The sequence below is a fragment of the Artemia sp. Qi Xiang Cuo genome, chromosome 1, assembly GCF_049724085.1.
Source record: "Artemia sp. Qi Xiang Cuo chromosome 1, ASM4972408v1, whole genome shotgun sequence".
In the NCBI taxonomy this organism is placed as follows: Eukaryota; Metazoa; Arthropoda; class Branchiopoda; order Anostraca; family Artemiidae; genus Artemia; species Artemia sp. Qi Xiang Cuo.
The window spans coordinates 95,655,266-95,673,693 of NC_142794.1; positions in this window are offsets into that span (position 1 = coordinate 95,655,266).

The window sequence follows — 18,428 nt, forward strand, 5'->3', positions numbered from 1 at the left end:
TTAAAAATAGGGTGATTTAGACACTTTGAAAATAAGCTATTTTCTATCATAGACTGGATTGGTTCCATATGCTCTGAACCCCTCACCAACTGAAGAAACATGTCACGAACTATATGAACTCATTGAAGGGGCAATGGAATTTTATGACAATCAGGACACTAAAACACCAGCTATCGACGATAATGAATGACATGGCAATGTTAAATTAGAAGAAATACCTTCTGATATTGACAATGTATAGAGTAATTACTTCAGTTTAGATAATAGCACAGTTGAGCAAGGCATTGCAGTTGGTTCAGAAGGCGACTTACCATTGCTAATTCCGAATACAATAGAAATTGTAGATGATTTTACCAAAGAGTTAAATGAGAACCCTCCATCCACTGATTTAATGAATATAGTTCCTATTCATTCAAATTTAATTGAAAATGAATTGGCTTTGATGGATTTACATAGCCCAGATATACTCGAGGTTATGCTAAGTGAACAGGGAGATTTTAATGCAAGGACCAGCCCTATTATTGAACAAAGTGGGGGTCGGGGTTTAGGTGATGATATACAAGAGGGGGAGGGTAATGATATACAATTCACAACACTACCAGAATTTCAACAAACAAATTCGATATTGCATACAATAGTCGTTTATACTGCAACTTTTGGGGATCGGTTTAATTCACTTATTGGGGAGGGGAGGAATTTTATAACAAACTCTATAGATATCGTTCATGAATATGTAGAAAAAATTCGTGCTTTTTTAGAAAACCAGATTTAGTTGTTGGGGGAGAGGAACTCCATTAAAACCTCAATTGTTTTAAAAATATTTTTTTCAATGAGGGACAAAGTGAAGTGTACGACCATTATGTACACACCGATATATTGGTGATCTATCCTCATTTAGAAAATTATGAAACAGTTGTTATGCAGTGGATAGACCACATTATCATGCATCTCGAAAATTATAATGAAAACGGGAGTGGGTCTGTAGTTTTATTTATTGAAAATTTAAGTGTAAATATATATAAATTTAAAAAAGATTTTATTTTAAGAGGGGGTGGGGTGGAGGAGAGGGCTCTAGTTTTAAAATACGATCCCGATTTAGAAGAATGTAAGGGCGTTCAACGAATATGTTTCGAAACAGGCCAAAAATATTTCATGTACGTTTTCCTCATATCGGCTTTCGAACCTCTAGCATGTGACGCTTCAAAGAAAAATTTGGAATACTGGGCTGTACATGGGAAAGAGGGGTCTGATTCTTCCACAGTAGATTTCTCATGTTTAGAGGGAAAATTTCCAGTAACGCTCAGGTCAATTGATATTTTTGAAAGGGCCAATGCTCATTTAAATATCGGCGTTACTGTACTCCAATATGAAACAGAATTTGAAGGGGGTATTGATTCTCATAAAAAGGGGGTGATATTCACAGTAAGGGGCCGGTCGATTGAATTGGTGAAGCACTGGGTTTGGTTGTTGTATACACCACCTAGAGATCCCAATGCAATTGGTCATTTCAATCCTATTACGGATATCAGTAGAGTTCTGGGAGGGGGTAAGGATCTAGGGGTACGTTTCTACTTTCCAACATGCCTGTCCCAATTTCGCAGTGATTTAAAGCTACAAAATCGCATGAGGCATTGCAGGTGTCACAGACATCAATCGGTGGAAACAGTTTCGAGTGACAGGGCCCTCTCGAGATTTAAAAATTTTCAGAACGCGCTCCTGCAAAGCAATAACATATGTTTGGATTGTGAAGCTAAGCTAGTGAATGTGAACGACCCCCGATTTCCGAATCGTCTCAAAGAACATCAAGCCATAGCAGTCTCCTGTGTTCACGCACAAAGTGACACCTTTAACACAATGCAACTGTTAGAAATAGTCGAAACATTGGACAGAATGAATTCATGATCAAGGCATCAACTAAATAATTTGTCACTGCAAATGGATCTATTTGCCGTTTGAGGAATAATCATTACCCTATGTTGTTGTCCGCAGAGGATCGTCTGGCGATTAAAAATAAAAAAATATACTGGGTTTGTATGGGGGAATTTGAAGCGGGGACTAAGGGGAAAGGGACTAGGGTGAAAAGAGGGGGAAGGGGAAAGTAAGGTATCATGATCACTTGTGGCAGGAAATATCATCAGGGGGTAGTAATTTTCGAGGTGTAGCACATCAATCGTGCAATGTGAATGTAACGTAGCAGTTTTTTATACCGGTTTTCATTCACAACTCAAATTATGATTTAAAATTTATTTTTACGGCTTTGGGACGTATGCACAGGGAGGGAGGGGGAGTAGATAGTCCATGGGTAAATAACTCATTTACCTACAATATTATCCCCAAATCTGCTGAGAAGCTAGTGCTTCTAGAGTTGATATAATGAACATCCGGGCTGGAATAAAATCTGGTTTTTAGATTCATATAGTTTCTTCCCCAAGGCTTTGAGTCAATTGATTCAAGTGTAGAAAAGTGACAATTTTGATAGTTTTCCTCTGCTTAAACAGCGCTTTCCACACAATAAAATGTATGACTTACTGACCTGTAAAGGCATACATGCTTATGACTATTACTGCTCTGGAGCAGGGTTAAGCGAGGAGAAACTACCTCCAATTGAAGATTTCTATAATTCAATTACCAATAGTTAATGCACTGCCGAAGAATATGAATTTGCTAAGAACGTATGGGATAAGGGTAATTGTAAAAATGGGTGGGATTATTGTAGAATGTACTTGGCCATTGACGTGTTAACTCTTTTAGATATTGTCTGTAAAAACACAGATCAAATTTATTCAGAGTTTGGACTAGATATTGGCTACTATTTTTCCACAACTCATCTGGTGATCGACTTCATTTTAAAAATTAGTTAGGAGGAAATAGGGTTGATCACTGATGTGGATCAACACCTTTCTGTAGAAAGATCGATGAGGAGGGGGGGTATTTTTTTATGGGGATCGCGCTCTAACAACGGATCCAACTGGACAAGACACTGGTGTAAAGTCTAATGCAGTTTTTTCTTGACATGAACTCATTGTACCCCTTGGCAATATCTCACTACTCTTTGCCGTGTGGAAATTATAAATGGCTTGAGAATCCTTGTGAGATCCCCGATATTCAGACTGTCGAAAACAACGGACCACAAGGATGGTTCTTTGAAATTGACGGGCACATACCATTCGAACTTCACGATTCTGTCAAAGATTTTGTATTTCCACGCGTCAATAGACCAGTGACCAAGGAATCACTGAGCCCATACAGTCGGTCTTTGGTCGAGAATATGGGCATGCACTGGACCCCTCCAAGCAGAAACTGATTGCCGATCTGGCCCCCTAAACGGAATATTGTTGTTCACCATGTGCATTTGCAATGAATGGTGAACAATGGTTTCAAGGTCACAAAAATACACAGGGCCCTGCAATTCAATCAGAAACCATACTTGAAAACGTTTATCAACACCTTTGTCAGTAAACGCTCAATGGCAAAAATTAAAGTCGAAATGTACAAGCTTATTTTAACTTCAGCTTTTGGGAAAATTTGTGAAATCGTACGAAACAGATCACATTGTGACGTTGTAACATGCCCCCAAGAATGTGTACGAATTATTGCCGACCCCAATTTTACAACATTCACGAGTATAGAGCCGAACATGGTTCTTCTACACAGGAAAAAGAGAAATGTTTTACTGAACAAGAATATAGCGGGAGTTAGTTCAGTACTGGAAATTTCCAAAAAACCCATGTTTTTGTTCTTTTACAATGTGTGCAAGGTAAAATGGCCAAGGGAGGGGGAGGTTCATGTTTATTATGCGGATACAGATTCTCTGCTGTTAAAAGTTAAAACCGGGGATTTATTAAATGATTTGGAAAAAGGGGTGCACATCAGCTCGCGGATGGATTTCACTAACTGGAATGCGTCCCTCTACCCCGAGTTGGTGAAATATCAAGCCCCCAATCAACTATTAATGTTAAAATCAGAGACGGGGAATGATTTAATATCCAATGGGGTGCTCCCCGGTCCTAAAGTTTATTGTGTAGAAACATATGACAAGGATTTAAAGCAGGCACGCAAAGGGGTGCCTACACACTTTGTAAAAAATAATTTCAACATGAGTGTCTACAGAAACTGTGTAGATAGTTGTCTAGTGCCAAGAGCAAAAGTGCTAGCAATTCGCTCTCTGCAGTATAGAAACTATACTCTTAGAATGGAAAAATGCCATTTCATGTATATCTGACAAGGTCTTTGTGCTCTAGAATGGTGTAAAAGTACTCCCCCACGACCAGTATCGAATTTCAGGCCGAGTTGAATGTGTAGACTATCGAAACCAACTCGATCTGGATAAATTAACTTAAATTCAAATAGTACCATCAATTAACTGCAGCCACAGCGGCTATTGTGTACAGTTTTTCCCGCTTTCAACCTTCCGCGGGGTCCCCGTGAGGGGGGGTCCAACCGAGGCCGGCCTAGGCCCACGACCCCGGGTTTCAACCCTTCGCACGCTCCCCGGGGATGGGGGAGGTGGGGGGGGGGTTCCGCCTGCGGCAGGCTCGGCCCGCGGCCCCCGGGGGGGGGGGTCCTTGGGGAAGATTCCCATCTTTTAAATGTTGTAAATTGCCAAGAAATTTGTTCAACTGTGCTGCTATTGCTATTGTTCGTGTTGTATTTTAAGTAGTTTTTTTACGACAATAAATGAAAAATATTGTTGTTGTTGTTGATGTACAAATAGTGTGTGCTATTTTAAGTTTTGAAAATAAATGAAAAATGCTGTTGTTGCTATTGCTGTGCAAAACGTGCTGTTGCTAATAAATGAAAAATGTTGTTGTTGCTGTTGTTGTTGAACAGACAGTGTGTGCTATTCGTACTGTATTTCAAGTTTTTGATGTTAATAAATGAAATAAATTTTGTTTTTGTTGTTCTTGAATAGATAGATCTATGGGAAAATTATTATTTATTTATTAGACAAGTATGGTTTACAGTTATTTGTAGTCCGACTGTTGTCAACAGCAGAAGCAGTATGTATCAATTTAAAACACAATTCAGATTGTTTCTGTGTGGCCCATCAATGTCTAAGAAAACAACACTTTTAGCTAAAATAATTAAAATCGTAATAAAATGTTTTTGGAAAAACCAAAGAAAATTTACTATTCTTACAGTATTTGGCAGGAGTCCTACGATCACATAAAAGTTATTGCCACTGCAACAGCCATGCCAATACAAATCATACGGGGACTTGATGTTTTCAATAGCATTGAACAAACTCATGGCTGATTATTGATGATTTGGCTAAATCATTTGAACAGTTCTCACAGAAAATGCTACAAATGTTTACCGCTCGCTCTCATCATGAACACATTTCCATAACCCTAGTTCTACACAATCTTTTTCATCAGAGCAAATGTATGAGAACCCTTGCTTTGAATTGCACCATCTATATTATCTACCGAGTTGTTCGTGATTCTAGCTCGCTAATAACTCTCAATAAGCAAATATATCCAGGCGTTCCAAAATTTCTCCTGTCAGCGTCCACTCAGGCAAAAAATAAGCCCTATAGGTACTTTTTGCTAGATCTTAATCAGAATACACCCGAGGATCTAAGTGTAGTCACAGATATTTTTGACAAAGAAATTACTGTACATCTTCCGGTGAACAGTAGAAGAGGCTATTAGTTGCCATTATGACATTGAAGAAACTACACGAACAACGGCATTTATTTTCTGTTTTAGGCACTTCAAAACCTCCACTCAGGAAGGCCATACTCAAACATGGTGTTGGCAATGATTTCATTAATCTAATATCTGAACTTTGTTTAAATTTAACTGAGGGCAATGTACACTTTCCAGAAGGTGTTAGACAACAGACAAAGCAACATCGTTCCACTGTGTGTGCCTTGGCTTACAAAAACAAAAGAAAATTTTTTTAAAGAAAACGTCTCCTTCAAGCGGGAGGTAGCTTTTTTACACTTTTACTACTAATAATTGCAGGACTTGTAAACAGTTTTCTTTAGATGGTTAAACCCTATAAATTGAATCCAATTGACCTTGTACTCTCACCCGTGGAACATTTTGAAGACAATATAAGCAAATTCATTAATGACGCAAATTTTGCCGATGATAAAAAGCTAGTTTTACTTCAAGATGCATTGCATCGTGTGGAAAAACAGAGACCTTATTGTGAGAGACCCGTCGCCGTCACAGACCCCCTCAAACAGGAAACATCTCCTAAAGATTCTGCAGAATCAAAGGAGGAGGAATTGAATTCCAAAGTGACATCAATTGGATGGTGGATAGTGGTTGTGATGATCAAGTTCAAGTCGATAGCACAGGGAAACGAATTATAATTCAGGGAAAAAGCTATAATCTAATTGATTTAATTTGCGATATGGTTGCGAATCGTAAAGGACTTTTATCATTTGATAATAATCTATACACCTTTATAAATGCATCAAAACTTCCCCAAAATTCTTATTGGCAAGAAGCAAATTCTAAAGAAATTAAGAGAATATAGTCCCATAACAACGCCAACAACACCATTTAAAAAAGAAGAAGAGGAAGATTTTAATTCAATCTTGGAAAATACTAGCACTCCTAGCAGAAGCATTAGCAATTATTTGATAACACCAACGACGATGGCTGCTAGACAAAAGCGAAGACGTATTGATTCACCCTCCAGTGTGCAAAAGGGGAGTGGACATTACACTACGTGTTTGCGTTCAAAATGGATGAAGTTTTAAAACATATCTATGAAAATATTGGTCAATTGGGAAGTCTAAGTTCCCCCACAACGCTTTCTAAAGTTGCCTCTGGCATAGATTGTAGCACATAAATAAAATGCAATAGAGTATCTAGAAAATGAGCCGAGTTAAACACTGTATCGGAATCGCAGGTTTCGGGGCAAACAATATCGACAAACTAAAGCCTTTTTCCCTCTGCATATAAAGCAAACTGATCTTTTAACTCTAGACGCGATTCAACGGTGTCACAATATACCCTACAAACATATTCTAGTGGCAATCAGTGTCTTTAGTCGCTATGCATATGCCATTCCTTTGCAATCAAAGAAAGGTGTTGAAGTTGTTCGTGCTTTAGAAAGTATTCTTGAACAGGATTGCTATAGAAAAATTCAATCGGATCGCGGTAGCGAACTTGTTTTTCCTCATTTGCAAAAGGTTCTGTTGAAATATAATACAACGCTCTATCATAGTCACAGCCCGATAAAGGCAGCATTGGCTGAACGGTTGATAAGAACAATTCGTCTATTAATTTCAAGATATTGAACATTGAAACATACTGCTGCTTTTATTCATGATTTAGATACAATCGTGCAAGAATGTAACCAACGACCACATCGATCCCTGTCCAATGTTATCCCACAGAAAGTTCATTGCAGTGAAAATACATTTGATGCTTTTCTAAAGCAATATTCCAGTAAAAAAGTAAAAATTGGGAAGAAGAAATTCAATGTTGGTGATACTGTTCGAATTAATTGAACCCCCAATATTTTTGAAAAGGGGAATTATTTATAGAGCACTGAACTTTTTAAAGTGTCCAAAATCCTAGACACTGAACCCACGACATACCGACTGCGAGACACCAAACATGATGAGATTCTCGGTTGTTCTTATGAATACGAACTACAAAAAGTTAGAAACACTAGTGAAAATTATCAAATGAAAAAGATATTAAAGAGCTGCGCTGGCCGGTGCAGGAGGCAGTTGCTTTTTCGTTCGCTAGGTCACAACTCTGATTTCGGTTCATGGGTTGCAGTCGAAGACTTAGACAATGCCCAATGACTACAATGTGACATTCATATCCAATGTTTCTGATCTTCTCTATGATTATTTGAATAGAACAAATGATTTTTGGACGAAACTCTCTCCTACTATCAAATTCGATGGTGCATATGAAGTGGCTCTTGTCGACTGTATTCTCAAAAATACATACGATATCCTGAGAAAAGATAGCAAATATAATATAAAAATTAGACCATATGATTGGCCGCCACACCCAGGTGATCAAGAACAAATTCAAAAGATTAATTGGATGAATTATCCATATATTGAAGTAACCTACGAAGAACTCACCTGTATGAATGATTTATGTCGTTCTATCAATAAAAGAATTTCCACTCGTAAAAGGAGTTCATTTCAACTATTCAAAGGAAGAGGGCAAGATCTACATTATTTCACCCATTACCAATGAAAAGGTTATTCTCAATGATAATCTAAAGGATGTTTTTGGCTTTAAGCTCAATATAATCAATGGTAAAAGTGCTGGAAACACTAATTTTATTTTTTCTGACTACCCGCCTGCCTTCTCCACGGACACATGTATATTTCTCTACGCTTCATCTGTTGAAACATCCAGAGTTGGCAATAGCAATGTCCCCCTCCTACGAGTTTTTGAACAAAAAACCAATCAAGATCATACTCACCATTACAATATAGATGATCTTCAGTATATCCCCATAAACACTTCCTATTTGGAACTCTGTCAGTTAACACTAAGAACTGAATTAGGTGATCCTCTAGCAATATCAAAAGGTTTGGCTGTGATTACATGCAATTTTCGACCCATTCAACAACAAGATGTCTAATAGAAAAGTGGTCTTCATTTATCCTGATATTGACTTCTATGTTAATACTCTTCGGCCAAGGCAACTGGGCAATGGAATGGACTATTACAAAGTCGCCCTTCAATGTCATGCTATAGTATTGGTAGTTGGTATTTTAAGCTCTTTTCCTTTAGACTAACCTATGCTAAAAATATATTTTATTGTCTTTTCCACATTTTTCATCCTCAACACTATATGATTGTAGCTCAGGCACGGATTTTAAAAACAAGTTCTTTGTACAATTTTAGGGCCAGAGCACGAACCCTTGGTGAAAAATTGAAATCTCAACCAAATAGAAAAGGTTATAAAAGATTGAGAAACAGCGCACCAGTCGTACGTATCTACTCAGGTCAGTAACGAAAGACATCACCCTTGTCAAAGAAAAAAAGGAAAAAGACGACACTTACAGTAAACAGTAGAAGAAGAAGCCCCAGGAAGAGAATTGTTAGATCGAAACTAGATTTCTTTTCCTAAGATGTCATATCTACCCCATGAAGATTCACAACCTTCAATCACTTTATCTTTAAATCTATTCAATGCAGAAAATGTTGATGTGAGTGTAAAACATGGATACTATGAACAATTTTATCCACAACAACCCCTCTCCGATAATATCCACTTTCAAATATATTCCAATAAAGACTACTTTATGGACATGTCTTTGACATTTATAGATTTACGAGTGAAAGTCCGGAAATCTGATAATACATTGCTAATTCATGCCGATGGAATATCTTATGAAAATTGTATATTACATAATTTATTTCGTTAAATCAGTGTTTACATAAACGGCACGCTGGTGAGCACAAGCAGCAATTTCTTAAATTATACAAGCTATATGTAATTCATGCTGATGACACCCAAGTAATACAGGGAATTGAGAGGCATCTCCAATGAATATGAATATATTACTAATACTGATAGTACAGATGCACTTAAAAATGCTGCAACTAGTGAATTACATCTAGTTGAAAAATGTATAATGAAATATTTAATATATCCCAATGGCTACCACCAAATATTAAAGTGGATATAAAATTGACGCTTGCTCCATCCAATTTCATTTTACGAAAAGAACTTGATTCCAATCCTGATGTAACTCTCTCTCTCACCTTGGCAATACTACATGTACGGAAACAGCAGATTATTAGTTCTGTTGCTTTGGCAGTGGAAAAACTGAGAGCCAGTAGAAATAAGATTAAACTACATGTTCCTCATACAATCACCAATCAACGTCATATTGCCACAGGCTCAAGTTTTTTCACCGACTCATCTTTTATCAATGGCAAAATTCCGTCAAAATTAACCTTGGCATTTGTAAAAAGCGCTAATGCAATAGGATCGTTGACTGGATGCCCAAATAAATTTGAAATGTTTGGGCTTTCATCTCTTGTCTGCAAAGTAAAAGGAATCCCACTCTACAATCTATCTTTTGATAAATCCTATAGGACATTGTATGAGTTGACAATGCAAACCCTAGATCATGATTCACAGCTATTTGAAAATGGTATAACCGAAGACATGTTCGCTAAAACACATGGTATTACTGCATTGGATTTGTCTGGCACCCAGGATATTAGTATAGTGCAAACGGGGAGTGTGCGTTTAGAGTGTACATTTGCCAACCCATTAGCTGAGAGTATTGCACTAATCTCGCTAAATCAATTTGAAACTTATAGGAAATAACTCCCGAAAACAGTGTTCTACTAGACCTTGCACCATGAACACCAGTCAAATAATCAATGTATTTAAAATGGATCCCTACATGTCCAAATACATATCCTATTATCTGCCCTCGGACTTTCTTGGGAAAATTCAAAGTGCCAACAACACCCAAATCATTGTTAATATCAGTCCTTCGACTGTTAATACTGGCCATTGGTTGGGTTTCATTCAAACAAAGAAGACGATTGAATTTTTTGATCCTCTCGGCCTACCGTATACATTCTACACTCCACATATCAGCAACTATATTATGAGCAGTGGGAAAACTATTATTCAAAATCGGAAGAGAGTGCAGGATCTGACTACTAAAAGCTGTGGTTTCCATGCGCTACTATATTTTGCCTTTAGATGTCGCGGCTATACTTACAAGCAGTTTCTCAACATTTATGTAGAAAAACCACGTTTGAACGACTTTATGGTGGAAAATATCCTTTGAGACCTGTATAAAATTGATTTTAGTGCTTTACGAGTAAAATGCTTAAAAATGTATGTGAATTTGTTTATTAATAAAGAAATGTATATATACAACAATGTCTTTATTCTTCACTTTAGATTTCTTCTTCAGTGTATAGGCAACTGTCGTGAACCACTAATGCCGGTAGATCATTTGATTTCACTGTATATTGATCTTGATTGAATGCAATATCAGGGTCACATTTTCAACAGTATAATGTTACTTCACTCTTGTCATGTCTCTTTGTATAGTCAATGATACTATTTGCATTCATATTGTGAAATTCACGTGTTTCAATCTGTCTATTTGAAGCAATATCACATACAGTGTTTTCAAATGGTGAATCACATTCGGTAACTGCCAAATAAAAATCATTAGGTTTATAGCCATAATAGGCAGTGTCGTCACAACGATGACGTAAAAACCAAATTGTCTTGTTACCCCAACAGTTGAATCGTACACCTGATTCTTCCTCCTAAAATAATTTAAATCCACGACGATACCAATCTAGTAGAAATAAACTAAAATCACGTTTAGGGTTCTTTCCAATCCTAACAGGATAAGTATTCTCCCACTGATCACATTTGTCATAGTGGCAATTGGAGCTTAGATTTAATCTAGGGTGAGAGTCACAAATCTCTTCAAGACATGAATTACAACCTTTAATTTGAACTGCATATCCTCTATGTAATTTACAAGGATTGCATAATTTGCACTTTTCATTATAGTCATCAATAATTGTACAATTCTCACATGATGACCAACTGCCAAGAGTGTATATGCGTAGTGGACATGTATAGACCATTTTTTGGTATCCCATGTCAACTCTCTAACAGCTAAAAAGAAACTGATCCTCGTTCGATAAATTCAGAGGGGAATGGGAGAGGAGTAACTCTTTGGCGTTACCCCTTTCGAAGGGGGAGCCATCTACATTGAATCCATGGCAATGTTTTCAAAAGTATATCCACGATATTATTCTGCTTTGTTTCAATTAATACATCAATAAATTGAATATAAGCATTTGAGTCACATCTTAAAAGCCTCATACAATAGTCCAATGGGGGAGAATCAGTTTTCATTATATTGTCAAGTGTCCCCTGTGAGGATATCTTCCGTTGAAGGGATAACTCGTAAAATCATCATCCAGAATCCAATGTTTTTCCATAATCACAAGATTCGATCTAATTCTCTCTTTCTCAAATTTATTAATTTTTCAATCCTATCACTCTCACTGCTGACTCTAGACTAACCAAGATTTGTTCTACTCCAAGAATATTCGATAACCTAACATTGTACGAAAAGAATGATATTTTCGATTTCGAAACAATTTTATTGTATAATTACAACAATAATATATATTACACATGTACAATTAGCGATATAACTTATTGTCCTCTATAGACTTCACTATCGCATTTAAAGCACTTTGAAGTTTATTCACATGTGCTGTATCAACTTTTGCAGCGAAGCATAATTGATCTTCCATTTTAAATTTGCTCAAAGATAACAGATATCTTGCATATACTTCATCCCATTCCAGACAAAGCCGTGATCCTCTCGTGATTTCCACCGCAATGTTTGGGGTTCTTGTATTATTGCTACCAACCCCACTATTAACTTCTAATAGTTTAAAAATTCCAATCATTATTACAAATAGATCCTAATAAACGAGTAAAATCAAACTGTTCTCCCTCCTTGAATTTTATTCACACACTAATCACAGGTATAGCAAAAATCCTTCCTTATATTCACTGCGATCTTGTCCCGTTAGTGTTTCTGACTCCTATGATTAGCCTAGAAAGAGACACGTGATCCTGTTCTGTTAGAGTCGATTAATTAGCAATTGTTGTTGAACTTATTTCTACAACCAAGAAAAAAACAGCAAATTTTTTTGAACTTATGTCAACATCCAAAAAACAATAAACAAATTGACCAACACTCATAACCATTAAGCAACCATCAACATACAGAAACATGAAAAAAAAACATCAAATAACCATCAAACAGAACCATGAAACCATCCATCAACAAACTGAACAGAACCATGAATAACCATCAATAAACATGCATAAATTATGTACGTATAGCGCTGGCACTCCTTCTCGTACTAGAATTGTTGACTTTGTTGATGAAGGGGTCGTTAAAATGAAGTTCCTTAAGCTCGACTCAGCAGCGACGTACGAGTTTAGCTGGCCCAAGAACGATGACATCACATACGTTGCAGAAGAGTTTATCTTCGGAGGGCCCCTCACTCTGAAGGGCACTGAACCCTTCACTATAAGCGAGGATCGCGTAATGGTGAAACGCCACAAGGAAAGGAAGAAAAGCTACTGAAAAAATCAGTGATCACCTAGTCCCTCTGTGTTTTGCTTTTAAACTTGGCTTTTATCAGTATTTCAAGTCGTCTTTTTTATTATTTTTACCTTATTTTTAATATACGAATTTAAAGGAAGTTAGCTGATGGATTCTGTAGTTACAGGAGATGAAGGCCCAGGCTTTCAGGTCCCCCAGTACTTCAGAAGACTATTTAAATGCTGGCTCGTGGTGGTATATTCACGTTATTATCAAATTATCGTGAAAATCCATGGTTTGACACATTGGAAAAACGAGATTTGATTTTCAGAAAAACAAAATCACGACTGCAAAACTGAATAACTCCGCTAGTTCGGAAGGTACGCCCATGAAATTTGGAAGAAACATAGATTTTGAGGTGCTTATATCACCAACCATAGCTAAAAATTTTTACTCCTTCAGGTACAAAGATATTGACATCGTCCGGAATTACCCATTTTTTGGTGGCTAATTCCGGACACCGTGGGAAAATTTCAAATGAGGTCACCAGCCACCTTTATAGTTCGAATTTCGGAAGTTTCTAGCTCTTGTATGAAAGCTAACAGTCTGAACTTTCATACGAATCCAATCTAAGAATCCGATTTTCATCCAAATTTTTTCAAATTAATTTCTGTTCGTTTCATATTGACATAGTCTTTTCAGGGAAAAAGAAAATAATACTTTAAATCTTTTCGTTTTTGAAGACTTTATAGTTTGGCCTGCTATTTGTATGCTGGAGAAAAATATTCAGCAATTTTTAACAACATACACCTTTTTAATAATCTGGACACAAATAGTACTGTTTAATTTAGTTTCATACCTACTCTAGTTGGTCTGAAATGGAAACCTTGATACCATTCGCAAAACTCTGTTTACTTTCTTTGATAGCTTGGATACACTTACGCTATTTTGATTTGGGTAAATTTTAAGAGCAGAAGTAGCCCCGAAAGTTTGAACATAATACCCTCATTCGTTCTTGGGATACTGCTGGGATGCCTTATTGGGAATTAGCACTATCACAGTGCATTTTGATTTAATCTTAAGGCAACATTTAGGTTTTCAAACATAATGGGCAAATGGGAGGGTAGGTGTGGAAGGGGAATCAGTTGCCCTACAATCACTTTTGACTATTAAAAAGGGCGTCAGCCCTTTCTATTTTCAATCGAATTAGCCCTTTTCGAAGTTCCCACGACAACTCCTTTGATACGAAGTGCCCTGGTCTAAACAACAACAACAAAAATAATACATTATACCCACATCGATCTTTACTATAAAAATGTCAAGCCTTCCAATCACTTTCGACTATTAAAAAGGGCACTATGCCTTTCAATTTCCCATCGAATGAGCCCTTTTGGAAACGAAAACGCTTTCTATAAACAGCTTATATGCCCCCAGGGCATAAACTAAAACCCTTACTCTAAGATCTGTTAGGGTGGTTGTCATCCTCTAAGACCGAATTTCCAGAACTTTAAACTACGTTAAACAAAATTGCTATCTCAAAATTTTGATTGGATGTGTTTGGGGAATTAGTGGGCTTGAGAGGGGCGGTAGTTGCTCTCAAATCACTTTCAACTATTAAAAATGGACCTAGCCCTTTCAATTTCCAATCAAATGAGCCCTTTTGAAGTTTCTACGACAAAACTTTCAATAAAAATCTTATATACCCCCAGGGCATAACTTATAACTCTTGCCATGAGTGCTGGGGGAGGGTGTAATTCTCAAAGACCTAATTTCCAGAACTTTCTACTACGTTGAACAAAAAGGGTATCTAAAAATTTTGATTGGATATATTCGGAGGGGTGGCGGGCGTGAAAGGTGGGCTAGTTACCCTTACCCTCCAATCACTTTTAACTATTACAAAGGGCACTAGCCCTCTCAATTTGAATTGAATTAGCCCCTTTTGAAGTTTTACGCCTTATATGCCCCCAGGATAGAACTTACAACCTTTGGCTTTTGGGCTCTTTGGGGTTTGTCATCCTCAAATACATAAGTTCCAGAACTTTCAAATACGTTGTACAAAATGCCTATCTTTAAACTTTGATTGAATGTTTTTGGGGAAATGGTGGGCGTAAGAGGGGAGTTAATTACTCTCCACTCACTTTCGACTATTAAAAACGGCAATTTCAATTTCCAATCAAATTAGCCCTTTTTGACATTTCTATAACAACTTTCTATATAAACTTTATATGCCCACAGGGCAGAACTTTCAACTAGGCTACGTTGAACAAAATGGATATCTCAAAATTTTGATTGGATGTGTTTGAGAAAATGGTAGGCGTTAGAGGGGCGTTAGTCGCTCTCCAATCACTTTCAACTATTAAAAAAGGCACTAGCCCTTTCAATTTCCAATTGAATGAGCCCTTTTGAAGTTTCTACACTTTCAATAAAAACCTTATAATCCCCCAGGGCATAACTTACAACCCTTGCTCTGAGGGCTCTGGGGGGAGGAGTTTTCGAAGTTTCTACGACAACTTCTTCGATACGAAGCGCTCTGCTCTAAAGTAAAAAATTTACAAATAATAAATTGTGCAAACATCGTTCTTAAATTCCCCCAGGGCATAACTTAAAACCCTTGCCCTGAGGGTTTTGGAGGAGTGTCCTCCTCTTTACTTAGTCCCCGTTTCTTGTCTCGTTCTCGATTGTCCCCATTCTTTACTTAGGCAGCGCGATCGCACTGCCTATAATTTATACAACATTTTTTTATATAAACCTTATATGCCCCCAGGGCATAACTTACAACCCTTGCACTGAGGGCTCTGAGGGGGTTATCATCATAAAAGACCTAATTTCCAGAAGTTTCAACTGCGTTGAACAAAATGGATATCTCAAAATTTTGATTGGATGTGTCTGGGAAAATAGTGGGCGTGAGAGGGGCGCTAGTCTTTAACCAATCACTTTGAACTATTAAAAAAGGCACTAGCCCTTTCAATTTCTAATCAACAGAGCGCTTTTGAAGTTTCTACGACAACTCTTTCAATAAAAACCTGATATGTCCCCAGGGCATAAGTTACAACCCTTGTTCTGAGAGCTGTGGGGGAGGGGGTTGTCATTCTTAAAGACCTAATTTCCAAATCTTCTGACTATGTTGAATAAAATGGCTATCTAAAAATATTAATTGGATGTGTTTGGAAAAATGATGGTCGTGAGAGGGGGTTAGTTGCCCTAAAATCACTTTCTACTATTAAAAAGGGCACTAGTTCTTTGAATTTCCAATCGAATGAGCCCTTTTTCAAATTTCTACGACAAAGATTTCAATAAAACCTTATATACCTCCAGGGCATAACTTATAATCCTTGGCCTGAAGACCGTGAGGGGAGTGTCCTGCTCAAAGGTATGATTTCCTGAACTTTGAACTGCGTGGAACAAAATGGCTATCTCAAAATCTTTAATGGATGTGTTTGGGGAAATGGTGGGCATGGAAGGGGTGTTATTTGCATTCCAATCACTTCGACTATTAAAAAGGGCTCTAGCCGTTTCAATTTCCAATCGAATGAGCCCTTTTTGAAGTTTCTACGACAACACGTTATATAAAAACCTTATATGCCCCCTGAGCATAATTTACAACCCTTTCCCTAAGGGCTGGGGGGGGGGAGGGTTGTCACCCTCAAAGACCTAATTTCCAGAACTTAAAACTAAGTTGAATAAAATGGCTATCTGTAAGTTTTGATTAGATGTGTTTGGGGAAACGGTGGACGTGAGAGGCGGGTTAGTTGCACTCTAATCACTTTTGACTATTAAAAATGGCACTAGCCCTTTGAATTTCTAATTGAATGAGCCTTTTTTGAAGTTTTTATGACAACGCCTTCAATAAAAATCCTTATATGCTCCCAGGGCATAACTTACAACCCTTGCCCTAAGGGCTGTGGGGGACTGTCCTCAAAAACATAATTTCTATCTGGAAATCAACTAAGCTGAACAAATCGCTATCTCAAAATCCTGATTGGATGTGTTTCGGAAAATGGTGGGCGTCAAAGGGGTGTTAGTCCCCTTCCAATCACTTTCAACTATTAAAAACGGCACAAGCCACTCTAATTTACAGTTGAATGAGCCCTTTTCGAAGTTTCTACGACAACTTCTTCGATACGAAGCGCTCTGCTCTAAAGTAAAAAATTTACAAATAATAAATTGTGCAAACATCGTTCTTAAATTCCCCCAGGGCATAAATTAAAACCCTTGCCCCGAGGGTTTTGGGGGAGTGTACTCCTCTTTACTTAGTCCCCGTTTCTTGACTCGTTCTCGAATGTCCCCGTTCTTTACTTAGGCAGCGCGATCGCGCTGCCTATGATTTATACAACAACTTTCTATATAAACCTTATATGCCTCCAGGGCATAACTTACAACCCTTGCAGTGAGGACTCTGAGGGGGGTATCATCCTAAAAGACCTAATTTCCAGAAGTTTGAACTGCGTTGAACAAAATGGATATCTCAAAATTTTGATTGGATGTGACTGGGAAAATAGTGGGCGTGAGAGGGGCGCTAGTCTTTAACCAATCACTTTGAACTACTAAAAAGGGCAATAGCCCTTTCAATTTCCAATTGAATGAGCCCTTTTGAAGTTTCTACGACAACTTTTTCAATAAAAAACTGATCTGCCCCCAGGGCATAAGTCACAACCCGTACTCTGAGGGCTGTGGGGGGGGGGGTTGTCATCCTTAAATACCTAATTTCCAAATCTCCTGACTATATTGAATAAATTCGCTCTCTAAAATATTAATTGGATGTGTTTGGAAAAATGATGGTCGTGAGAGGGGGGTTAGTTGCCCTAAAATCACTTTCTACTATTAAAAAGGGCACTAGTTCTTTGAATTTCCAATCGAATGAGCCCTTTTTCAAATTTCTACGACAAAGATTTCAATAAAACCTTATATACCTCCAGGGCATAACTTATAATCCTTGGCCTGAAGACCGTGAGGGGAGTGTCCTGCTCAAAGGTATGATTTCCTGAACTTTGAACTGCGTGAAACAAAATGGCTATCTCAAAATCTTTAATGGATGTGTTTGGGGAAATGGTGGGCATGCAAGGGGTGTTAGTTGCTTTCCAATCACTTTCTATTAATAAAAAGGGCACTATCCATTTCAATTTCCAATCGAATGAGCCCTTTTTGAAGTTTCTACGACAACACATTATATAAAAACCTTATATGCCCCCTGAGCATAATTTACAACCCTTTCCCTAAGGGCTGGGGGGGGGGAGGGTTGTCACTCACAAAGACCTAATTTCCTGAACTTAAAACTACGTTGAATAAAATGGCTATCTGTAAGTTTTGATTGGATTCGCTTTGGGAAAAGCTGGGCGTGAGAGGCGTGTTAGTTACCCTC